This window comes from Cervus canadensis, chromosome 17 (genome assembly GCF_019320065.1).
Source record: "Cervus canadensis isolate Bull #8, Minnesota chromosome 17, ASM1932006v1, whole genome shotgun sequence".
In the NCBI taxonomy this organism is placed as follows: domain Eukaryota; kingdom Metazoa; phylum Chordata; class Mammalia; order Artiodactyla; family Cervidae; genus Cervus; species Cervus canadensis.
The window spans coordinates 33,546,691-33,572,439 of record NC_057402.1 but is presented as its reverse complement, the minus strand read 5'-3'; the positions used below and the strand labels follow the sequence as shown (position 1 = coordinate 33,572,439).

The 25,749-nt window shown below is 49.6% G+C and overlaps 1 pseudogene; it reads right to left on the bottom strand.

The window, feature by feature from the left end:
* Window positions 1-18,647: 18,647 nt before the first annotated feature.
* Window positions 18,648-25,140, bottom strand: LOC122454922 (annotated as a pseudogene).
* Window positions 25,141-25,749: the final 609 nt, after the last annotated feature.

Here is a 25,749-nt window from a genome sequence, read left to right as displayed (position 1 = left end):
TCGAGAAAATTAGAGATACCAAGGGAACATATCATGCAATGATGGGCCCAGTAAAGGAGATAAATGGCCTAACAGCAGCAGAAGATATTAAGAAGAAGTGGCAAGAATACACAGAAGAACATTACAAAAAAGACCTTAATGACCCAGATAACCATGATGGTGTGATCAATCACCTAGAGCCAGACATCCTGGAGTACAAAGACAAGTGGGCCTTCAGTTCAATTCAGTTCAGTTGCTCAGTCACGTCCAACTCTTTGTGACCCCACGGACTGCAGCATGACAGGCCTTCCTGTCCATCTCCTGGAGTTTACTCAAACATATGTCCATTGAATCGGTGACGCCATCCAACCATCTCATCCTCTGTCGTCCCCTTCTCCTCCCCCCTTCAATCTTTCCCAGCATCAAGTTCTTTTCGAATGAGTCAATTCTTAGCATCAGTGGCCAAAGTAATTAAAGAATGCTAACACGCTTCAACCAGCGGAAACCAAGCTGTCAAACCCCAAACTTTCAACTAGTTATTTGATCTTTCTCACAAAATTGCCTCACAGCCCTTTAGTTACAGGGCAAAAATGTTTGCAGCAGAAAATGCTTCTGGCAAAGATTTCTGTGGCAAAGATGCTTACAGTGAAAACACTGGACACGTTCTTTTAATATGTTGTTGGACTGGGTTTGGACTTTAATCTGATTAAATTTTTATTAGGACTTTACATCTATATAAAAGAAACTAGTACAGACAGAATTTTAGACTCTGTGGGAGAAGGCGAGGGTGGGATGTTCTGAGAGAACAGCATTTAAACAAGTATACTATCAAGGGTGAAGCAGATCACCAGCCCAGGTTGGATGCATGAGACAAGTGCTCAGGGCTGATGCATTGGGAAGACCCAGAGGGATGGGATGGAGAGGGAGGCAGGAGCGGGGATCGAGATGGGGAACACATGTAAATCCATGGCTGATTCATGTCAATGTATGGCAAAAACCAGTACAATATTGTCAAGTAATTAGCCTCCAACTAATAAAAATAAATGGAAAATGAAATGAAAAAGCAGTAAAACTGAGTTAATATAAAAAAAAAAAAAAAGAAAGAGACTAGTGAATGACTCCTTTGTTCGTTGTGTTTTTCCTTGTGCCATTGGTCAGATTTTAGTGTTTGGGTTATTCCAGCTTTCTAAAAAGAGTTGGGAAGTGTGTGAGTCAGGGTCCTGGCAAGAAACATTCTCCCCACTGACAAATGGTTTAAACAGAGAGTCCTTATTTTTATTTTTTTTACTTTTAAAATATTTATTTATTTGGCTGCCCCAGGTCTTAGTTGTGACACTCAGGATCTTTGACCCTCGTTGCAGCATGCATTAGTTACAGCTTGTGAGATCTAGTTCCCCCAACCAGGGGTCAAACCTGGGCCCCCTGCATCGGGAATGCAGCGTCTGAGCTACTGGTCTACCAGAGAAGTCCCTAAATAGCGAGACTTTAATGACGGGAGTCCCTACAGAAGTGTGGATAAGGTGCAGGGGACAAATGAGGGACAGTGAGGCACCCAGAGACTAGTACTGATGGGGAGACACCAGCAGTCCCAGGGCTGCAGGGACGAGGGAGGTGCCTAGAGCTGACACCTGGGAGAACAGGTCCAGGTGCTTATAAGATTACTTTGTTGTTGCTGTTCAGTTGCTAAGTTGTGTCCAACAGGCTCCAAGACATTCTCCAGGCAAGAATACTGGAGTTGGTTGCCATTTCCTTCCCTGGGGGATCTTCTTGACCCAGGGATTGAATCTGGGTTGAACCGCGTCGCCTGCATTGACAGGCAGATTCTTTACTGCTGAGCCACCAGGGAAGCCCCATAGAGTTACTTTTTTACCCTTAAAATGGACAAAATCCTGCATGGTATTTCTGTTTGTTTGTTTGTTTGTTTTTAATTATTTGACTTAGACAAAAAGCAACCTTTTAAGTGTTTAAGCGTAGGCTTCCCATCAGGAGTATCATCTCCTTTTTTGATTTTTGCTTTTGTTTCATTTGCTCAGTTTCTTCTTTGGGCCTCTATGTCTACTATGGTCTCCCTGTTTGTTTTTATTCCTTTGGGCTTTTCCTCAGCCTTCTCAGAGGACTTAGGTCTGTCTCCGCATTTACAGATTCAGTCTTCTGTAGTTTCGATTCTGTCCATACCATCATAATGCAATTTTAAATCTACTGCTGCCTTTATAGTTTCTTTACATCCTTTTCTTTCTTTCTGTCTCTCTCCTATATGGTTTGCCTATGACTTCCACCTGCCTCTCAGCCAGCAGCCATCTCATTTCATTCTTCCCATTTGTATTTCACCTGTCCTTTCTTAGAGTTTGTGTTTTCAAAGTAGATGTGGTCTGAAAATTATTTGTGTTTCTGTGATAAATCATTTTCAAAGGAATGGTTTTTCTCTGCCCTTTGAAAGACTTGTTCCTTCCCTTCATGATACAGAATCTTTCAAAGACTCCGTCTGTTTGCAAGCATTTGAGTGTGCATGTGGGTGTGTGTTTGCTTTTACTCCTCCTTAAAAAATCAGTGTTTTGTTAAATCTTATTATTTTCCCCCAAACAAGACATGAAGAATTGGATTCTTTTTAGCTCACCATTCACCTGGATATTTTTCCAGGTCCTGTCATCTTTTAGGTTGAAGGACTGGTTAATGCCAACTCATGTCACCAACTGGCTGTGAACACAAATTGTCTTTGTCATTATGTGCCCCCGCTCATCTCCAGAGTTGACTTGCAGGTCTCCCTGGCTGTAGGGCTTGTGTGTGTGTGTGTGTGTATCTGTGTGTTTGTCCTGTTCTTTCTCTACTCAAGTAGAGCCTTCCAAAGGCTATTACCCGCTCAGGGATCTAGTTAGGGGGAAGGAGTGGGAATTGGCCGTGACCCAGTGGGGACTCTTCTGTCTGCACCAGGGGCCAGCGATACGCCAGGCTCCTCCACCAGGTAATTGATGCAGCCATGATAAGACTTGAGCTCACCCTGTCAAGGAAGAGGAAACGTGGTATCAGGGAGAAACCGATTCAGGGAGGAGCTCCCTCCCAGTTATACACGTGGCCTAGCAACCACAGGCACCCCAAAGCCTTCCAGTCAGCTCTTCCCCAATGCCATTGATCCACAGCCCCGAAAGGGCTTCTGAATGACATATTCTCTGCAAGCCCCATGTCCCACCACCTGCTCCCCAATTCAGGGGCAGTTGACAAACACTGCCAGGATCTCATCTACTTATTTCTCTTGAAGGAAGTTTACCTTTCTCAGAAACTGGTGTTGTGAACAGCCCTTGGGGGGTCTCCCTTCAACCCCGATGCTGCGTGTTTACCGCAGATCCCCAGCATTCCTGCCATGGAAATGTGCTTCCCCTGGCTTCCAGGCTGACTCAGGGCTTGCCCTTATTTATTCTTTTTTAAATAAAAAAAAAATTTAAGGGGACTTCCCTGGTGGTCCAGTGGTTAAGAATCTGCCTTCCAGATGGTGTGGAGATTTGCTTAAAACTAGGAATAAAGCTACCATATGACCCAGCAATTTCACTCCTAGGCATATACCCTGAGGAAACCAAAATTGAAAAAGACTCATGTACCCCGGTGTTCATTGCAGCACTCTTTACAATAGCTAGAACATGGAAGCAACCTAGATGTCCATCGACAGATGAACAGATAAAGAAGTTGTGGTACATATATACAATGGAATACTACTCAGCCACAAGAAGAACATGTTTGAGTCAGTTCTAATGAGGTGGATGAAACTAGAGCCTATTGTACAGAGTGAAGTTAAGTCAGAAAGAGAAAGATAAAAATTGTGTATTAATGCATATATATGGAACCTAGAAAGCTGGTACTGAAGAATTTATTTGCAGGGAGAGAAACAGACATAGAGAATAGACTTATGGACATGGGGAGAGGGGAGGAGAGGGTGAGATGTGTGGAGAGACTAACATGGAAACTGACATCACCGTGTGTAAAATAGATGGCCAACAGGAATTTGCTGTGTGTCTCAGGGAACTCAGACAGGGGCTCTGGATCAACCTAGAGGGGTGGGATGGGGAGGAGATGGGAGGAGGTTCAGGAGGAAGGGGATATATGTGCACCTACAGCTGATTCAGGGCTTCCCTTGTCGCTCAGCTGGTAAAGAGTCTGCCTGCAATGCAGGAGAACCAGGTTCGATCCCTGGGTCGGGAAGATCCTCTGGACAAGGAAATGGCAACCCACTCCAGTATTCTTGCCTGGAGAATCCCATGGACAGAGGAGCCTGGCAGGCTGCAGCCCATGGGTTCACAAGAGTCGGACACAACTTAGCGACTAAACTGCCACCATAGCTGATCCATATGGAGGTTTGACAGAAAACAACAACATTCTGTAAAGCAATTATCCTTCCATTAAAAAATGAATAAATTTTTTAAAAAAGCTCCCTTCCAGTGCGGGGAACACGGGTTCGATCCTTGCTAAGGGAACTGAAATATCACACGCAGTGGGGCAGCTCAGCCCACGCACCACAAGTAGAGAGAGGCCCAGGCATTCAAGGAGGGATCCCCCAGGCCACAGCTGAGACCACACGCAACCAAAAATAAAAGTAAATTAATACAATGCTAAAAAATTTTTAAATAGGTTTACTTGTTGAGTTTTCCCTTCTATATCCTTTTGATTTGGGAGGAAGCAGAGCCCTGCGCCAGCATACCTGGGTGCTGTGTGGGACTCGTCCAGTCCTGGATGCAGCTGAGACCCAAAACTGCGTATGAAAGACGCCAGGAACCCATGTGCCTACATTCACAGAGCCTCCAGTGAGGGCCGGGAGTTCACAGCATCTCCCCTCTGCAGGGCTTGCACGGGGGCTGGACTGGCCCTTCTCTCATCAGCACCACGGCTGCCCACAGTGACTGGGAGAGGAGCTGGCGCGGGGGTGAGTCATTGGCCACGTGGGGAGCCCAGCGCAGGTGGCAGAGGGTCCGCCCTTCCCTCTCGTGGGGGAGATGGGGACGGGCGCTTTCCCTCCCCAGGGCCACAGGGGATCTCTTGTGAGGCGAGACCAGCATGTCGCCCCCCAGGTGGGTGTCCGCTTTGTCTGTGGGCTCTGTGATGAACCTCTGGGCCGCCTGAGGAGGGGAAGGGGAAATGGAGGCAGATGGCGGGTGGGGAGAGAGTGCAGAGGGAGGCAGTGGGGCTCAGACTGAGTGCTGATGCTGCTGCCTCGCCCCAGGGCCGCTCACAGGCTGCAAGGAATGCACAGGCCTTCCAGAGGGGCTCGGCTGTCTGCGAACAGAGGATGGGTCGAGTAGCCAGAAAGGTAGTGACGACCCAGCCAGGAGAGGACAGGCTTGTGAGACTTGCTTCCACAGCCCTCTCCTGGCCCCCCAGTCTAAGAGATCTCCGGAAGAGGGAGGAGGAGGATGTGTAAGGCCAGATTCCCCTTCACCCTGGGCCATGCAGCTGGGGTCTCCCCTCTGCTGGAGGAGGCGAAGAGGTCTGAGTGTTGACTGCGGAAACGAGACTGTTCCAACAGACGAACACAGCCGGGGAGCAGGGTGGTGCAGCCAAGATGCATTAAGAGCGCTGCCTCCCAGTGGACATGGGCTTTCAGCAGGACACAGCTGGGTGGGGGGTGGGGTGTGGCGGGGTGGTTGTTAGAAGACCGTTTCATGTTTATACTCCAACAGATTGAGACTCTGCAATGAATGTGCTACACGTGAAAAACCCTTTCTTAAAAGCAAAAGGGGATGGGAGGGGGGGAACAGCTTTGGAACATTCTGGGAGTAGGGAATGTAGAAGTAGGGCATGGGAGCTTCTGTGAGTGCAGATGAAGAGGGAGGGCCATCAGCAGGGGACCGAGGGCGTCAAGGAGCAGGTCTTTGTCCTTTTGCTTTCAGGGGACAGAAGTCCAACTCATGCTTGCTTCTGCAGAAGTGGGGTTTTATAGGGGGGATCCTGGAGCATCTCATGGAGTCCAATAGTTGAGCTGGGGGCAGGGAGGTGACACAGGTGGGCATGAGTGATGGCAAAATCAGCCCCCTCCCAGTCCTCATGTTTTGCTTCCTGCTGCAGGTCAGCCCCAATCTTTCCTCTCACTGTACACAGGTTTGGTCCAAAAGACAGAAAATATGGCCACTCACAGCTTCCAAGCATTGTAACATGGAAACTCTGCCTGGAGAACTGACTCTCAGAGGCCCCAAATCTAAAATCCCAGAGGATGACCTCACCAGCCAGGTCAGGACAGCGGACAGTCAGCCTGGCTGGGAGGGCAGCTCCACAGAGGAGCAGGGAAGGCCCCTCCCAGGGAAAGAGGATCGGGGCCGTCAGGCAGTCACAACTGGCGTTCCTGGTGGAAGTCAGACTGACACCATGACCTCTGTAAGGAGGGGGTTCTGACGACCCCACCATCCCACCACCTGCCAGGGTGCCATGCAAGCTGCAGAGGTTCTGATGGTGCTATGGCCTTCAGCCCTCATGAAACCCATGGCAAGGGAAGCAACCTCAGAAATCATAATAGTTGGCAGTTATTGTCTACTTACTATGTGCCAGGCCCTGGGCTGTGCTCTGTATGGATTTTCATTGAATCCTCAGGGCAGCTGAATTATTCCATTTGTTTTGAGGTCGAGGAGGCAGAGGTTAAGTTGGAGAGATTAGGAACCCAAGGCCCTGTGGCTAGTGGAGGCCAGGCCTGGCTCTCCGCCCAGGTCTGTCTGGCTTCCACGTCGACAAGTTTTTACCATTCAGCTCTCCTGCCTCTGAGACTGAAGGTCTGGGACATGGCATTCCCAGGGGAAGTAGAAAAGTCTTCCAGGCCTGGGATATAGTTCTGTCGTGTAGACCTTCAGGCGTCACAACCAGAGCATGAGAAGCTTCCTAGGGACTGGCTGTGTCCCCACGAGGTCTCCAGGAGGTCGTGATGAGCATTGGAAGAGGTGACGGCTGTGAGTAGCATCTGTGACAGATAGAGGGGCTACAGAGCTGGATCCTCCAGCCTGATGGTTTGGAGGACAGAACGGGTCCAGGCTCCCCTCCTCCCTTCTTATTTTGTCCCTCATCTCCTTTCTCTTCCCTTCTGTTTTGCCCTGTTCCTACTCTAGAGGGAGGGGAGTTTCCCCAGGCACCCAGGGCTTATTAGTCAGGCTCTAGTCACTGACTCACTGGAAAAGATCCACTTGCTGGCAAAGATTGAAGGTAGGAGGAGAAGGAGGTAATAGAGGATGAGATGGTTGGATGGCATCACCGACTCGATGGACATGAATTTGACTAAGCTCCCGGAATTGGTGATGGACAGGGAAGCCTGGCGTGCTGCAGTCCATGGGGTCTCAGAGTCCGAAATGACTGAGCAACTGACCTGAACTGAGTTAGACGTAGGCTGCAGGCATCGCTGTTGTCAGCAGAGGGCGCCAAAACCTCTTCCCCCACCCAAGGCCCAGGCGTGGCCCAGGAGGGGAGAGTAGAGAGGCAGGTTGGCAGGGGGTGGTTATGGCATGCTCCCCGCCTGTTCCTCTTGCCTCAGTCAGCCTGTCCTCTGTATGCCTCCACGCAGAGCTGATGAATGTGCACATGCCTTCCTGTGCGTGTATGTGTGTATGTGTGCACGCGTGTGCACACCTGGTCTCCCTGTGTCCAAGAGGAAGTCCAAGGTCACGGCATGGGACAGATACTCTGTCCATAGCAAGCCACTGATTTTACAGACTTCAGTAACATCATTTTCTGGGCAGTCGTTATAATTCCTGTTTCTGTCCTATCATGGGACAGGCCAAGAATGACTGCATGCAGGGAGGGGAAAGAACAGTTATCCAGTTCTCTGTCTGTACCAGGTCTTGGTTAGAAGCTTTGCACCTATTATCCTGGTTGGCCAGTCCCAGCAGTCATGTAAGCCAGGCAATATTAGTCTCATGATACAGATGAGGATGTGGCGGCTTGGGGAGGTTAAGTAACTTGCCTGAGGTCACACAGCTAGGGAGTGGAGAAGGTAAGATTTGAACCCTTGTCTCTCTGATTCCAAAGTCCATGTCAGTTTCACACCTAAAGCTGCTCTCTCAAACTTGTGGTTTCCTTTCATGCAGACACCACCCTGGCCTCCACATCCCCCCTACCCCAGCAAAAAAATGCTCTTGAGAGCAGTCAGTGCAATTCCAGGAGCAGCAGCCAGCTTGCGGCTGGAATGACTGAGAAATAAATGTTGATAGATAGAGTGGTGGCTTCTGGGATTCAAGGAATAAGGGGCTATATTTAGCTGTTAGCTGTGGGCTAGTTAGCTAATGGGGAGTGAGGAACAAGATAGGCTTGGAGGAGAGAGAGAAAGAGAGAAAGAGAATGAATGGGAATGAGGTGCCCGCTGCCTGGCCTGGCTCCTCACCCTCAGAGTTGGGTCTCTGTGGCCAGCTTTGTATGGAACCTTAGCTGGCTGGGGTCTCTTCATGAAGGGAAGTCCCAACTTTATCAGGGCTGGTGGGGCAGAGAACAGGGCTTGCCAAGGAGGATCTGCCAGGCCTTTCAGATTGTCTTCTCCACGTATGTGATATTGGTCCATGAGCCTTTCCAGCTAGGGGGTGTGGGGGCCCACAGACTAACATCGGCGCAGCTCAGCTCCAAAGCACTGCAACAACCCCCTGGATGGGCTGGGGTTCGGTCTGTCCCTTAGAGTCGTGTGACCTCAGGTGCCCCCTCAAGGGCCAGGACATCCCTCTCCTTTCTCACAAGGGGACATCAAGGCACTTGCTCTGGTTTGCCTTGGGTTTGGTTTCCCCAAACACTCTGCTTCCCAGAGGAACAGAGAGAGAAGTTCCTGCCTTCTCCTCACATGTCTGTGGTTCTGTCCCCCTCTGCCCTCCTCCTCAACCTGCTTTGTCCACTCCTGGTGTAACCGATGCGGCTGGGTCCCACGTGTCTCCTCAAAGCGCTCCGCCCCCGACTCCTCCCTCAGATTTCACTCAATCAAAGAGCAAGGCCCAGTGTACTAATGATTTGAGTGGTAGACCTCGAAGAGGGTCTCATACCCGCACTTGAGATGCATTTCTTTCCACCCTTCTCCCCACTTAGGTCCCCGTTTGCCTACCCAGATCCTTTAAGGTGGGCAGCACAGAGGGCCACCAGGCACCGGGGCGCAGCTTCCTGAGAAGGCCATGCAGAGTTATAAATAACAATGACGCTGTTCTATGTAGAAGAAGCACCAGGGCTGGGGAGGGGAAAGCGGGACAAATGGGGAAAGTAGGTTTGACGTAGATGCACGACCCCTGTGAATCAGGGAGCAGGGGGAGCTGCTGAGCGCAGGGAGCCCGGCTCTGTGATGACCTGGGGCGGGGGGGGCGGGAGGGAGGCTTAAGAGGGAGAGGACGTGCATGTGCTCACAGCTGATTCCCAGGTGGCGCTCATGGTAAGGAACTCACCTGCCAATGCAGGAGACGTAAGAGACGGGATTCGAACCCTGGGCAAGGAAGATCCCCTGGAGGAGGAAACGGCAACCCACTCCAGTATTCTTGCCTAGATAATCCCATGAACAGAGAAGCCTGGTGGGCTACGGTCCATAGGGTCACAGAGAGTTGGATATGATGGAAGCAACTTAGCACGCATGCCTGCATAGCTGACTCACGCTGTTGTAAAACAAAAACTATCATCATGCTGTAAAGCAATTATACTCCAATAAAAAAAAAAAGAAGTAGGGCCACAAACCTTCTGGGACTCTGAGTCTGAGCAGCTGAACAAGAGAGGCCCCAAAGCCAGAGCGCAGGACAGCTGCCTGAGCCTGACCCCCACCCTGGCCACACTGCAGGTGACCCATGGCCAGTTACTTCCCTTGTGGGCCTGGATTCTCTTGCCTGAGTTCTCTTCCCTGCAGACCACGCTGCCTTGAGGAGAGGAGCACGGACCCCCGGGCCAGGCCCCAGCAAGTCCACACAGACCCCGTGCTGCCCGCTTGACCGCCCCCATGGATTCTACTCTGGGTTTCCCCTGGGGCGCTCACAGCCAGGACCTGGAGCACGTGCTATAAATCCAGCGAGTGCTCCGATTTCAGCTCAGCTGGGAGCCGTAGATTGCTGGGGGCAGAGCCAGTAAGTGAAGGCACTGGTGGCTTTCTGAGGAAGAAAAGAAGCTCTGGTCTGTAGCACTTGCCAATTTCCATGTAATAAATACTGCCCCCGCCCCCATGACCAATGTCAGGCTCCCAACATGAAGCGCAGAGTGCAGAATTGGGAAGATAAGTGGAAATGTGTTTTTTCGAGCCAGCACCAGACATTTCTGCACTCCATCTGGTCAGGGGAAGGGCATGAATCCAGGGACCCTAACCTCAAGGATGTGCTGGCTTCCGCTGGGGAGGAGCCAGCGAGCAGACCCCTAACTCTATGTTTTCCTCCCACAGGTCGGCTTAACAAGGGAGAATAAAAGCTCAAGAGTGCCTTTGTGAGTGAATCTCTTTCCAAAACAATCAGACCACTTAGCAATTTAATCGCTTAAATATTTTTTACCTAATTTAACAATTGCTCATCCTAAGTAATTGGACCACATGTTATTGAATTTGAGGGATTTAGTAACTAAATTGGGGGCTTCCCTGGTGGCTCAGTGGTAAAGAATCTGCCTGGTGGCTCAGTGGTAAAGAATCTGCCTGCAACGCAGGAGAACTGGGTTCCATCCCTGGGTCAGGAAGATCCCCTGGAGAAGGGCATAGTAACTGACTCTAGTATTCTTGCCGAATTCTCAGGCACGACTGAGTGAATGACTAAGCAGCAGCAGCAATACCTAAACTGAAGAAGCAATCAAACGTTTGCATCTTTGAATTGAGTCACTGATTCACACTTGGCTGGGGTAGGGGCAGGGGACCTGGTTCTCTAGCAAGTTGCCCTCGCTCCCCTGGAGCCCAATGCCTGGAGCAGGTTTCATGGTCAGCTAGGGCTGAGCCTGCGATTTCCGCAGCCCTCTGGTGCTGCTGTCTGTGCTCATCACTCCCCAGTTTTCACGTCTGTCCCTAGATTCTCCCATTTCTGCCCCTGACTTTCTCCATTCTGGGCTGTCCTCTCATTTCTGCCTCTGTCTCCACTCACATTACCCCTCTCTGTCTTCCTCACTTCTTTGTGCTTTTTGTCTGTCTGTGTTTGCTTTATACCTCAATATCTCTTCCCTTGTCTCTGCTGTCTGTTTTCCTTGGCCTCTCTCTTACAGACATACACACACACACACACACCTGGCCCTGTCTTTGAGCCCCAGTTCCACCTTGTTTTGGTTCTCCAGCTGCATGCTGGTCCTGTCCACATCCAACTTGGCACTCTGAGGCCTGATTGACCTCCCTCCTCCTGGCTGATCTGCCTGCCTCTTGAGGGAAGATCAGAGCCAGAACCTGTGCTACAAACCCCTCCACACACACAAGATTTCATTACACCTGGGAGCTGCAGATGGTTGGGGTGGAGATGGGGCACACGCAGTGGAGGCTCTCTGAAGAAGATGAAATCCTTGCTTGGTAGCATTTCCGATTTCCTTGGTATAAATACTCTAATCGTGGCTGGTTCCAAGCTACCGACACAATGATGTAGTGTTGGGAAGAGATGTACACGTTGGTTCCTCTGAGCTAGTGTAAACTGATTTCAGCATACCAGCAGGTGATGGGGTGGAAGGAGATTCGACAGGACCTGGCGGGGGGCTGCTAACAGGGCTGACCGCAGAGCAGCCCCCCGCAGCCTTCCCAGGGCGAGGGCTCACGGGGCCTGACGGGCTCTGCTCTGGGCTGACAGCCGACTCCACCCAGGCCCCTGCTTCCTTGAAGCTGGCTTCACAGTCCGCTCACCTTAGGATGGGGCAGGGCGCCCGAGGACTGACCTTCACAGCCACCAAGGAAGGCTTCCAGATGAAACGCCTGCACTGAGCTTCAGGCAGAGGGACAAGGGTGTTGGGAAGGGCGTTACGGCCAGAGGGCGTGAGCCAGACTGTGTGTGTGTGTGTGTGTCTGTGTGTGTCTGTGTGTGTTTATGTGTGTGTGTTTATGTGTGTGTGTCTGTCTGTGTGTGTGTCAGTGTGTGTCTGTGTGTGTGTGTGTGTCTGTGTATGTTTATGTGTGTGTGCGTATGTGTGTGTGTCTGTGTGTCTGTTTATGTGTGTGTGTGTAGGTGTGTGTGTGTCTGTGTGTATATGTTTATGTGTGTGTTTGTGTGTGTGTGTGCGGGTGAGTGCATGTGTATGTGTGTATGTCTGTGTGTGTATGTGTGTGTGTTCTGTCTGTCTGTCTCTGTGCGTCTGTGTGTGTGTGTGTGTATGTTAGTGTATGTATGTGTTCTGTCTGTCTGTCTGTGTGTGTCTTTGTGTGTGTGTCTGTCTGTGTGTGTATGTTAGTGTATGTGTGTGTAGGGGGCAGGGACATGGCTGCTGTGGGTGGTATTGGTGATCACGAGCAGTTCAGTGTGGCCAGAGCATGAAGTTTGAGGCTGGAGGGGAGAAGTGGTCCAGGAGAGGCAGACGTGGGTGAGGGTCCTGGAGGGCTCTGAAGACTGAGGGAAAGAACCCGGGCTTTCCCGGAAGGCAGTGAGGAGAGTCAGGTGATCTGTTGTCTTCCTTTGGTTTCCAGACCTTTACACAAGGATTTGGGTGAAGTCATTTGTTTTTCAGGTGATCCCAGGAAGCAGGTGAGGGATGGGGAAATAGACAGGATGGAGATAAGTGGAGAAAGCGTGCGTTAATGAGCAGGCTACTGCTGTGAGCAATCGGGACCCCAGCCGAGTGGGGTCCCTGTGAACATGGCCCAGAATTGTCTAATGGAGGGTGAAAAGCAGGGGTATTAATCTGCTGTGACTCGTCCCTTGTTGGTGGAAGGTTTCTCTTGGGGTGTCAACGCCCCAGCCTTCTAGTCTGACCCACGTGGGGGCCGAGTTCAGCCCAGGGTCAGACAATGCCCTTATGAAGAGAGATAAGATGCTGTGGGTCTGGGTCCCAGGTCAGGAGCAGCAGAGAAGCCTGTTCTGGCCAGAGCCTTTGGACGGCTGCCTCTGCATTGGGCAGCACCGGGGTTGTTAGTGACTCTGGGGAGGGCATTTCAGAGGGATAAAGGGGCAGCAGCCAGAGAGGGCTGACATACGGGGAGAACGAGAGTTGGTACAGAGGACACAGACTACTCCGAAAAGCTCAGATAATGGGGGAACAGTTCCAAGGCCTGTGGGGCTGGGGCAAAGGTGAGCTGCACGTGGACAGGGGAGCTGCTCAGAGCCTGGGGGGAGCAAGCAAGTGGCCTGGCCACTCTACCTGCTGCCAGACCTGGGCTGATGGAAGTCTGCATGGGGCCTCCACCGAGTCCTGCAGACTCAGATTGAGTCCTCCAGACTTGGCCCGGGCACTAAGTGGCACCTTTCACTTCCATATTTCTCCCTGGGTGTCACGGATTGGCTCAGCACTATCGGTTCTGTGAGCATTTATTGGATTGATGGGAAGCAGACAGACCTGTCCTCTCCAGGGGGAGCAGACCCCACGTTAGGCATCAAGGGGGAGAGGAAAGGAGAAGGACCTTTCTATCCGCTAATCTGGAAAAGTTACACCTGTGCAATGACGGATACAGGCAGTGGACTGGGGCAGGTACCAATGGAGGTGTCAGGGAGCGTGTAAGTCAGAGAGGAGACGGCTGCTCTGCCTGGGCTGGGGCAGCCAAGCCTTGAGTGATGAGGGATAATTAGAGGTAGAGAAAAGAGGGGTCAGGCGTTCCTGGACCTCAAGGACTTCCTAGCCTGTTTACCCCTTCCTGGTAACTGAGTATCACATACCTTCAAGATTAGGGAACCACTGCCTACAGAAGCCATCCTTTCATAGCCAGACCCCAGTAACCATCCTTGGATGGATCAGACTGCCTTTGCTGGGGATTGACACAGAGGATGTTTGGAAGGAGTTGAGGCCTGTTGCTCTGGGCTTCCAGCTTAAAGGAAGAGGCTACTTTCTTAGGTTCAGTTTCCTGGTGTTGTAGGCTGAATAGCAGCTCCCACCCAAAGATGGGTGTGCTGTAGCTCAGTCGTTTCAGTTATATCCTACTCTTTGCAGCCCTATGGACGGAGCCCACCTATGCATCTCTGTTCATAGATTCTCCAGGCAAAAATACTGGAGTCGGTTGCCCTGCTGTCCTCCAAGGGATTTTCCCGACCCAGGGATTGAACCTGCATCTCCTGCATTGCAAGTGGATTCTTTACCCACTGAGCCACGTGGGAAGCCCCCGCCTAGAGATATCAACATCTCCAATCCCCAGAACCAGGATGTTGCCTTACATGGCAAAAGGGACTTTGCAGATGTGATTAAATTAGGGTTCTTGAGATGGAGAGATCATGCTGGATTATCAAATGGCCTTCAATTGTCATCCCAAAGGTCTTTATGAAATGGAGGTAAGAAAGTCCAAGGAGGAAGTAGGAAGCAGAGATTGGAGTGATGTGAGGAAGGGGCCACCAGCCAAGGAGTTCAGGCGGCCTCCAGGAGCAAGAGAAGACAGGAATCAAACTCTCCCCTGGAGCCTCCAGGAGAGACCAGCCTGCCTGCACCTTCACTGTAGCTCAGAGAGGCTGAATTTGGACTTCTGGCCTCCTGAGCTGTAAGAGAATAAATGGGTGTTGTTTGAAGCCAAGTTTGTGGTGATCTGTTTCAGCAGCTAGAGGAAATGAATACGCCTGGGAGGCAGACGTGGCGATAAAGATTTGTATGTAGGGGCTTGAGTGGAGAGTGCCCCTCACCTGTAGGGTGAAGGAAGCAGAGGTGGGCAGAGCAGGCTGCCGAAATGCTGTGGAGTCACAGACAGTCACTGGCTCCACAGTGTCCTTAAAAATCTTCCACAGGTGGTCCTCCCAACACAGCCTGTGAACAACCCTCAGGATGCCTATCCTCCCCATCTTCTTTACTGGGTATCCTGGTACTGTATCCTGCAGTTCCTCTGCTCTATGGGGACTGTGCTGCACATAGGAATATCAAGGATAAGATCACATGCTGAGCATTTAAGCAGTTTCAGAAAGTACTTTTGTTTCTCTGCATTTTTCATTTTTTGGGGTCATTTGAAAAGCTATAGAAATCATTTTAAAGAAAACAGGTAAGTCTGTTGTTTAATTACAATTCTAACAATTATCTCCGTTTCAGAAGAATTCTGTCTAGTTTTCTCCCCAAATGTATAGTACTCCACACTATTTGCAATCACAGTGAATGTTCATTTTTGAATATCCTGCTTTCTTCAAGTCACATTATATTGCATTTTTGACTGGATTTGAAGTTAGGACTCTGAAGCTGTGAAGCAGAAGGAGCAGGATTGTTGGCAGTCCCTCTGTGGCTGCGGAGGCAGGAGAGTTCCTTCAGCTGGGGAGCCAGGCAGGAAGGCCTGTCTTCCTCGTCTCCTATAGAGTCTGTTTGATGAACTGTGGCCTGCTGTTCACCTGTGGCACTTGCCAGCGTTCCTGGTCCTGGTTGCAGTGGTAGGCGGTGATGAGCATCAAGTATGTGGCAAAGAAGTTCAACAAAAGCATTTGTTGGGAGGCCTGGCTTAATTTGAAAAATTCTGGCTAGCATTCTATAGAAACCTGGGGTCACTGATGTTAGTGAGGTTGGGTTTCAGGTGCACTCAGAAGTGGCTCTAGGGCCAGGTTTGGCTGAGGCCCACAGGTGCTTTTCCTGGGCTGGAGAAGCCCTGTCCTATACTGGCCTCTCATTCAGGGCCTGAGACCTTTCATTTAGTATGATGACTTAATTAGATCTGAGACTCCAGAGAGCTGCAGGCTCATGAGGCTTCCCACTTTGTCCTAAGACCTTGGGCACGGGAGAGTTCAGTGCTTTTTTAGTCATAAACATGATTTTGTTGTCGGTCAGAAGCTGGAAGGGATAGAGACTGCCAGAAGCCATGGGACTGGAGAATCACCTTTAGGGACACCTCTGATGAACTGATACTGGTTTATCTGTGATATGGCTCCTTTGGGAAAGAAAAACGTAGACAAAAAGTTAGAATAGGAGGAGAAACGGAGAGGGCACTCTTTTCCATGAAGCATGGCTCTGTTACTTGTTCCAGCTTTTGTTGGGATTAGATGGAATGAGGAAAGTGCAAAGCCATGTTGCTGGGGATCCAAATATTTGGGAGGAAAATGCTTTCACCAAGGGAGACGGTAAAGGCTCTAGAAACTGGAGATTGTGACTATCACCTAGCCAATTTTGGCTCCTCATGTCAGCGGACCAAAAGGCTAAGAAAGCCGGTTGGAGTAATTGACCATGATCCCAAGGGAGGCTAGGATTCCTGCTGTCCAAAGAGGGAAGAGAAGAGCATGACAAGCCAGGAGATTCGCTGGGGGCATCCCTTATCCTTTTGTGCTCAGTGATAATTGTAAATGGGCAACGGCAACCACTCAAACCCGACAAATAGAGGGCGACTTAAGATTCAGCCCCCCTCAGAGTTAGAGGTCTGGATCACCCCAGCAAACAATACAACCCGGACTAACACAAACGTTGGCCAAAGGGAGGGAAATCCAGAATGGGCAGTAGAGGGGTCAGATGAGAAATATCAGTTATGACTTGGGGACAGCTGAGGCTGAGGAGCCCATAGCTTGATTTGCCAACCCTCCATAAGTCTTTTTAGGAGACTGTGATTGACTATTGCATTGAAGATTTGAACTTGTACCTTCCCTCTCAGGAAAGAAGGATGGGCATCTTGTTCTCAGGCAAGATCCAGATGCTGTAAGAAGGTGCAAATGGGACTTCCTGGGTGGTCCAGTAGCTAAGAGTCTGAGTTGCAAGTTCAAGGGGCCTGGGTTCGATCCCTGGTCAGGGAACTAGATCCCACAGACTGCAGCTAAAGATCCCATGTGCCTCAACTAAAGAGTCTGCACGCAGCAACTAAGATCCCACGTGCTGCAACTAAGACCTGACACAGCCAAAATAAATATTCACAAAAAGAAAGTGAGGGTGGATTCGGGTGGCATAAGAAAGCCTTCATCAGGACCATTTTGTTTACTACCTCTGATCAGCTCAATCAGTTATACTTCCCAGCTCACACCATTCCATGGGTATCAATCCCAGGCCACCATTACTTTTGCTAAAGACAAAAGAACATCCATGCAAGGCACTCATTGACAAGGACTCCACCATGTCTGTGCACTGGCCCAAGGGATCCCTTGAAGGCTTTGATTCTTTTGCAGCATCCTGAATGGGCTGAGTGATGCGATCTGGAAGTGCAAGGGTATTTATTACCCACAGAGAAAACCTTTACCAATGGGAGAATGAACAGGTGTATGTGCTTATGGATGGGTAGGTCCATATATGGTATTGAGTCAGCAACACTTAGAATACCTGGGGTTTAGAGCCATCATATAAAAGAAATGAAGACAGTTGTTAATCCTAGCCTCTAAAATTATATTATTGCTATACTTCTTTGATGCTAATTATTTCCAGTTTTCTTCCTATGCATACATCAAATACTTAACCATAATTACAAAAATTGAGATTCTACTATAGAGAGATATTTATATTCTTTGAAAAAGTGTTCTTGAATTGCATTTTCCTATATGATTCAATGTTTTGAAATAAATTTTTAATAAATTCAAAATAGTCAGTCACATGAATTTACTATTTAAACTTTGTTTCCTGGCTGGGAAGCCAGCTTCTACTATTGAAAATGCTGAGATAAAAATCTTTATGCATAAACTTTGGTGTATATCTCTGATGATATATGAAAGATGACTTTCTGCAAAGCGTTCACTTAATTGAAGGGATTCGGCATCCCCTCAGAAGCGGGGAGTGGTATCAGCCACAGGCTTCCATGGTGTGTGTCCCTATCTTGCCTGTTTCTCTCCTTCAGCCCGTCCCTCACCTGGCAAGAACTGGAGGCCAAGCAGGCTCTAGGCCTTCAACTTCCTGCTGGTTGGGAGCAGCCGTTTGTGGCCGTGGTTCGTGCAGGACTTGTGACACTGTCCCTCTTCTTATCAGCTCCACGTATCCCTTTTGCAGAAGTCAGTGACATAAGATTGTCTCTGCATCTCACACCAAAGCTGCACAGATGGTAGATCTTCTCTTATCAAGGTGGACGCTGAGAAGGGCCCAGTGTGAATCAGATGCATCCAAACCTGAGGTTCTCAACTGAGGCTGATTCCTGCTCAGGTCCTTCACAACCTGCCCTCCTCCCCCACCCTGCCCCCTCAGCTGCCACCATGGCATCTCCCCTGGGGGACATTTAGCAAAGCCTGGAAACATCTTTGGTTCAGAACTTGAGAAGAGGGGGATGTTGATACTGGCACCTAATGGGGAGAGGCCAGAGATGCTCTAAACACCCTACAATTCAGCGTGTTCATAGTGATTCTGAAGATCTCTAAAGATGACTCAGAGTTGATGATGAAGGCAGGGAAGGATCTGCTGTACTTTCTTGTTCCAGGTGGACATAGGGGTCCTGCCACTCCAGGGAACCCCTTTCTCTTCTTTCTCTCCCTGTTGTTCTTCACTGTATCCTCTCTGCCTCTCACACACACACCACACGCTCACCCCTTTCAAGGCTTCTGGAATGCCTGATTCCAGGAGAAGAGAGAGGAGACACACACTCAGGTCTGGAAGCCAGGTGTTCACTGAGATTTTTTCGGAATTCTGTGACCTAGAGGGACCTTCCTGAGGATTAGGGACATGACGGGGCTTTAAGAGGAAAACCAGAGGCAGATCCAGGGTGAGTGGCACAAAGAACCTGCTGGAGTCCTGCTCTGGTTTCCCCTCAGACTGGCCCAGGTTCCTAGTTAATTCTCGTTCAGGACCTCATCAATCCAGGGCCGGTAATGGGAGATCTGGGTGAACGGCGGGGGCTTTGCATTGGACTGTCCATAGGAGACAACGCCCTGGGCCACCCTAGCACACAGAAGAGGGCCTCCCGAGTCTCCCTGTGGGACAGAGAAGGAAAGGGAGAGAGAGAAGGTGAGCCAGGGAAACCACCCCGTCCTCCCTGATGTCCCAACTCTGAGTTTGTAGACCTGCCATCAGGCTCAGGAACACTGGCTCCTCCTAAGGTGATATGTGTCTGTCTGATGCGGTATCTTCCTTTCCTTCCTGGCATCCCCTGACCCTGGACAGCACCCCCTGACCCTGAACAGACCCTGGTCATAGACCCCATGGGGCCGAGGGAGGAGGATCTGCAGAGGGACAGTCCCAGTCCTCAGACCTCAGGTCTCACACTTTGTCACTGGCTGACACTCCAAACTCATTTCCTTCCAAAAGTGTCTGCACCCTGGACAGTGATGTGTGGGGAAGACCGTAGTCTGAGAATCACCTTAAATGCAGATTTTGTGCTCTGGGGATTGCCCACCCACAGCTGGAGATTGTCGTCAAAAGCAGGGAAGAGGCTGCAGGCCCGGTGCTCCACAATTCTCAGCACCACCGCTTGCAGAGTGCTGGAGGCTGGTTCCTTCACATCTGTTTTTCCCCAGCCAGCCACCCAGCACATTCTCCTGGGACGGATGAAGGTGAACTGGGGTGGGAGGGGCAGAGTCCCCACGGCCAGGGTCAGGCTGGCCTTCTCCTTCAGCTGTGAAGGAAATGAGGGCTGTCAGTGAGGAAATGGGCTTGGGGCCGGGTGGGGGCAACCAGGGAGGGACAGGGCAGCTGCTCCACGAGAGCCACTTGCAGAGGCTGAGCTGAGGGCTGCTGGTGAGGGGCAGGTTGGGAAAGTGTGAGGGTAACAGGACCTGAAGGAGAAGCCCTGGAGAACAGGGAGTGGGGAAGGAAGACCTGGAGAACAGGGAGCAGGGAGTGGGGAAGGAAGCTCTAGAGAACAGGGCATGCGGAGGGGAAGAAGAATGTGCACCTGCAGGAACATGATAACGTGGAGGCCAATTGACACTCATATTTTGGGGGAGGAAACTGTTATGACTTCAAGACTCTGCCGTGCATCCTCTTTCTGTTTTCTGTTAAGGTTCCGAGGGTGACTGTTATAGACCCATGTGAGGGAGAAGTCGGACAAGGTGAAACGCTGATGGTGGGCTGTCCCCTGAGATATGCCCACTCTGAGAAAGGGCCTGTAGTCTCTCCCAGGGTCAGTGATCTCTTCCCACCTCCCTTATAGCTACTCGTGGTGTGGGAGAGGCTCAGGCTTAGCTCAAGGAAGAGCTTTCCCAGGGAACACAGGTAATTCCCAGGGCCCTCGGGACTTGCCCGGGAGTGAGTGGGCCATGAGGACCCAGGGGACAGGGCAGGTACTTCCTAATCAAGGTGCCTTAATGAGGGCCACATCTCTGAGGTCAGAGTGTCCGAGGAAAGGGGGGAGTGATGGGGTCTCAGGTGGACCCTGTTCTCTGTCTCCATGGAAAGGTTGGGTTCGGGTCCCTGGGAACTAAAGGCCAGTGTTCCTTGAAAAGGGCATAGAGCAAGTGGTCCAAGAACTGGGTGTGACCCTGAAGAGTGAGTCCACATCTGTTGTGTTGGGGTTGGGGAGGGGGAGCTGCTTTTAGAAGAGGGGCACTGGGAGGAGGTCCCCTTTCCTCTGAGGGGAGCTGAGCTCACGGTGACTGAGGGTCAGGACAGCTATTCCAGTCTGAGAACGGTTTCCTTAAGGCCAAGTATTGTCTCTCCCTAAGGAGACCCAGCCCTAGCAGCTCCCCCTCAGGCCCCCAGGGGCTGGCCCTGGTTGCTCCCCTGGCTGCTCACCTCCCATTTGGAGATAAACGGGACCCATTGTCTCAGCTCCCTGCACAGTGCGCGGCCATCAGCACAAAGTCCCTTCTTAGCAGGAAACCACCACAAGCCGCCTGCTTACCCTGCGAGGTGACGATTTCCAGGTAGGCCATGCAGGGGCGGGAGTGTGGCTTGCTCTCTGTGCCCCCGATGTTCTCCCCTGGAACACAGAAGCCCAGGGCCTGAACACTGAGGGTGCACCAGCTGGCTTCCAGTTGGGACAGGCGTCTTTGGAATCCCCCCTCGCCCCGTGTTCTGCCCTCTCCTCTCAGTGGCTCTGGTGTCTGCTGTCTTTGCTCCAGCCACAGAAGTCTAGGCGGCCTTGGACCCCTCGCAGTCACGCTCACCTAAGGTTTCCCCCCACTCCCATTCTGCCCTCACTCAACCCTCCTCTGTCCCCGCGCGTGACCAGCTCTCCAGGTTCCTGTCTCCACCGTCTGCATATCCCATGTTGCTCAGAGATCACCAGGTTACAAGGCCAGAAGGACTTTCAGCACAGTGTCACACATTATGTACAGAGAAGACCACCCCCTGGGTCCCCCTGCTCTAGGCTTCCCCCAGTCAAGGTGGGCTCCTTGTTCTTGGGAGCGACCATGGGCTGCAGAGAGTGGTTGTGCACTGCCCAAGTGGAGACTTCACTCTGGGGTGTTGGGGAAGAATCCTGGGGTTCTGTTTCAGGGTCAGCAATCTTCCGAGTAAATCTTGTTTTTGAGGTTGATCCTACAGTTCACAGAAGGAGTGGCCAGGGACTCACCAGCCTGGGCTCTGCATCAGAGGAGGAGGAGGGGCAGTGGGAGGGAGGACGGCGCATCTTCTCAGAGAGGCTGCCCAGGGCACGTGCTGCTTCTCTTTCCAGTCTTGGGTTTTTAATTCCCAACAGGCGAGGGCAGGGCCAGGCTGGTCACCTCAGGTACTGACTGGTCACCTTCCCTTCCTTTATACTGTGCCTGCTGTCTTTCTAATCAGAAGTTCCCCTCGAGATGGCCTCTGTTTTGTGTGAGGTGAAGCTGAGGCCTGAACTTCCAAGTCTTGGCCTCAGGGATGAGCTCTCCACTGTGGTTCCTCACTGGTGTGGAGGCGGAGGGCTCATGTGCTCCCAGGCAGGGCAGCTGGTTAAGGCCCACCAGAGACATGGGTAGGGGAGAGTCTTAACACTGAAAATTCAGAAGCACATGCACTTTTAAGACAATGACCACAGTAAGATATACATTTGCAGAAAGACCCAAAACAAAAACCATAGGTATATGTGAATACAAAGACACAAACCTACGAACGTACAAATGAATCCAGTTTCAGGAAACAGTATTTATCCTTAATCATGTGCAATGCAGTCTAAGTTGCCACTCCTTTCCATCCCATATTTTTTCACTGCAGATTAAAATACAAGTACACCCCCACTTCAAGCATGGTTACCTGCAATTTGAAAAACGTTAATCTGCATCTCTCTCTCCCTCCTAAACAAAGGCACATAGGCAGAAGAGAGTGATCAAAGAATATTAGGTTGGGGAAGAGATCATACTCTATGATTGGACTTTACATACATTATCATATGAGTAAATGGGATTGGAATTAGGACTTTTAAAAGCTCATGAATATTAATTATTGTCACTCTCTTAGATGCATTATTACTTTTATAACAATCCTGTGAGTTATCTCTATTTTATGAATCTTGCTATCAAAGCTTATGCCTCAGAATTAGACTTCCCTCATTCCATGTGAAGGGCCCTTCTGCTATACCATCAAAGGCAGAGAAATCAAGTCCTGCTAATGGAAATGTAGATGTAGAAGAATGGTTTGTTCCAGGGGCACTGGGGTTCCCAATCTCACATTAGGAATCAAGCTCGTTTGATTCAAATAGAATATACACCAATGTCAGGATCTGAGGTTTGCCTCTGTTTTCCCATCACAACCTTGGGAATTACCATTACCATGGCTTTACTAACATAGAATTTAGACTCAGATGCATTAACGTGATTCAGATAACAAAACTCATAAGTATTATAACGAAGTTTTCAAGCACATCTGCCATGTTCCCCAAACTTCAGAGTTCTAAAAACCAAATCTATATCTATTCCTGTGATGGCTTGCAATACATTTTGAATTCCCAGCCTGGTAGGTCTCTTACGTTAAGTAAGGCATTATTTGGGATTCTGAAAATCGGGAGAGGAGTGTATCTGGGCAGAATCTGATGAGTCAGGAATCTTGAACTTGAAAATCCTCCCAATGCTCCTTTGCAGTAACAGCAGTCCATCCCCTCCTGTCTCAGAGGTTAGTCTTTTCTTGCCTGAAGGATCTGTAATGGATTCCCTGAGGGAGTTACTCAGCAGGTTGTTGATAGGTTGCTTGAGAGAATAATAAATTAGTCAATAGTGATCATGTTTAGAAGAGTCTGAATGAACTCCAGGTTCTTCAGTGGGGACTAATGCATGGAAATATGGAGAAGGTCAATGAGGCTTGATCTTGAAGGCTCCATGCATGTTGGAGTTTTCCATGATGGTAAACCTTTCTTAGCAGTCACAGGATGCAATGAACATTCCATTTCCTGAAATCACTGGTCTTGTCTATATAATTCATTTTGCCACTTAGATGAATACCAGACACCTATGCCTGTTTCATGTCCAAGAGACAGAAGAGAATAAGGTATAGATTATTTGTTCCTTCCGTACTTTAGCTGGAACCCATCTGTGGTTTTCTATTTCAGGTAGATTCCCTATCTCCTCCTCTTTTGTTTGACTTGGTGGGCATTTTTCATGTTCCTTTACCTGTTGGGTATTTCTTTGCCTTTTCATCTTGTTTAGATCATCTGTGGTTTTCTAATGTTTAGCTTCATTTGAAAGTTTCCCTTTGCTTCTGACCTTCATTGTGTTATGCATGCATGTGAAGTCACTCCAGTCATGGACTTTTCTTTGCAACCTTATGGGCTGCCGCCTGCCAGTCTCCTCTGTCCATGGGATTCTCCAGGCAAGGATACTGGAATGGGTTGCCATGCCCTCCTCTAGGGGACCGTCCTGACCCAGGGATTGAACCCACGTCTCTTACATCTAACCTGCATTGGCAGGCAGGTTCTTTATTGTTAGCGCCACCTGGGAAGCCCCATTGTGTTATAGTCCTTAGTTATAGGACACCTAGGCTCTCTCCCTTATGCCTAAGGATGTTTGCTTTCTTTGTTTCTCTCCTTTCTTTCTGTAGTTATGTACACATGTATGTACATATGTGTTACTATCCTGGTGCTTGAAGGCATTGGTGGACTAAGTAGCTACCAAAGCAAAAGGTAGAGAGGAGGTGGAACCCAGTGTCTCCATGGGAGAACTCCCTCTGGGGTGAAAGATGGCAGAAGAGTTTCTTGTTTCGCTGTCTCACTTCACTTGTAGGCTCCCTGCACACCTGAAAACACTTGGCTTGGTGTCGGTCCCTGCCCTGTCTCATCGCCTCTCACCAGCCTCTCTGTTTATCCAGTAGTCATGTGAAGCTGTCTCAAACCATCCCTTTCCTGTGGGTTTGGGTAAAGTCCTTTAAGTCTGGCATGCTTCTCTAGTAATCCTTGCAATGCTGTCAGTCTATCAGCAACCAGCATCAGCCAGGGCAACAAAAGAGTCCTGTGTACCTTAGAATCAGATCTGTCCATGGGGATCTTCTCTTACCTGTCGGAGGAAGGCTGCATGGCATCAACTGTTTTCTTTTTTTCCCCCCACGTGATCCCATGAAGCTTGTTGGATAACGGTTGCTGCCAGAATGGAATCAGGACGTTGCTCTGAGTCAGCATGGCTAGAGTCTGAGGGCCTGACTTCAAGGGTTTCTTTTATGCTCTCCAATGTGTTGCTTCAATTAACTGAGGGGATGCTACTCAGGACTCTTCCCTTAGCCCTCCAGGATGTGAATCAATGTTTTCTAAGATAAAGATTCTTCTTTTTAGTTGCTCCTTATTCCTGCATTTCCTTATCTCTTAACACAACCAAGCAGAAAGAACCTTCTCTTTCCCCTACATGCCATATATGTCTGATGTAATTTTGAACGTTTGGCTGGTCTGTTGATACTGCCATGGTGGAGGGGTGTAAGCGCCAAGATCTCTTGGGAAGGGTTGATTTTTTCAGTGCTTATAAGAATGTTATAAAAGGATGAGAAGAGTGGATCTCCTAAGACAAGTATGTGTGCTTAGTCACTCAGTCATGTCCAACTCTTTGCAACCCCATGGACTGTAGCCCACTAGGCTCCTCTGCCCATCAGTCAAGAATACTAAGGTGGGTTGCAATGCCCTCCTCCAGGGGATCTTCCCAACCCAGCAATCGAACCCACGTCTCCTGCATTGTAGGCGGATTCGTTACCGTCTGTGCCACCAGGGAAGCCCAAGACAAGTATCTGAGTTAAATGCAAAATCACATTGTCAAGGCTTGGCAAAGAATTACCTTTTTCTTACAGAAACCTTATTTATAGCACGCATTTGGGAACAAGATGGGTTACATTAAGAGCTTGGAATCAGACTGCATTGGAATCCTGGTGGGATCCCTTACCAGCTTTGTATTTTCGGAAAATTTCTTCATCTTTCTTAGGCCCCCCCTTCCCATTCATCTGTAAAATGGGCATAAGAATAATGAGGATTAAATAAGAGATGAGGGGTTAAAGCATCAGGTATAGTAAGTATTAAAGATACTTATTACTGTATTAGCATCATTAGCCCCCAGTTGAGTACCCTTCCCAACAGTTTGTGTACCTCTGCATTTTAACTGGTACATTTAGACCAGTATTTCAAATCCTAAAAGATGATGCTGTGAAAGTGCTGCACACAATATGCCAGCAAAATTGGAAAACTCAGCAGTGGCCACAGGACTGGAAAAGGTCAGTTTTCATTCAAATCCCAAAGAAAGGCAATGTCAAAGAATGCTCAAACTACTGCACGATTGCACTCATCTCACACACTAGCAAAGTGATGCTTAAAATTCTCCAAGCCAGGCTTCAGCAATATGTGAACCGTGAACTCCCAGATGTTCAAGCTGTTTTAGAAAAGACAGAGGAACCAGAGATCAAATTGCCAACATCCGCTGGATCATTGAAAAAGCAAGAGAGTACCAGAAAAACATCTATTTCTGCTTTATTGACTATGCCAAAGCCTTTGATTGTGTGGATCACAATCAACTGTGGAAAATTCTGAAAGAGATGGGAATACCAGACAATCTGACC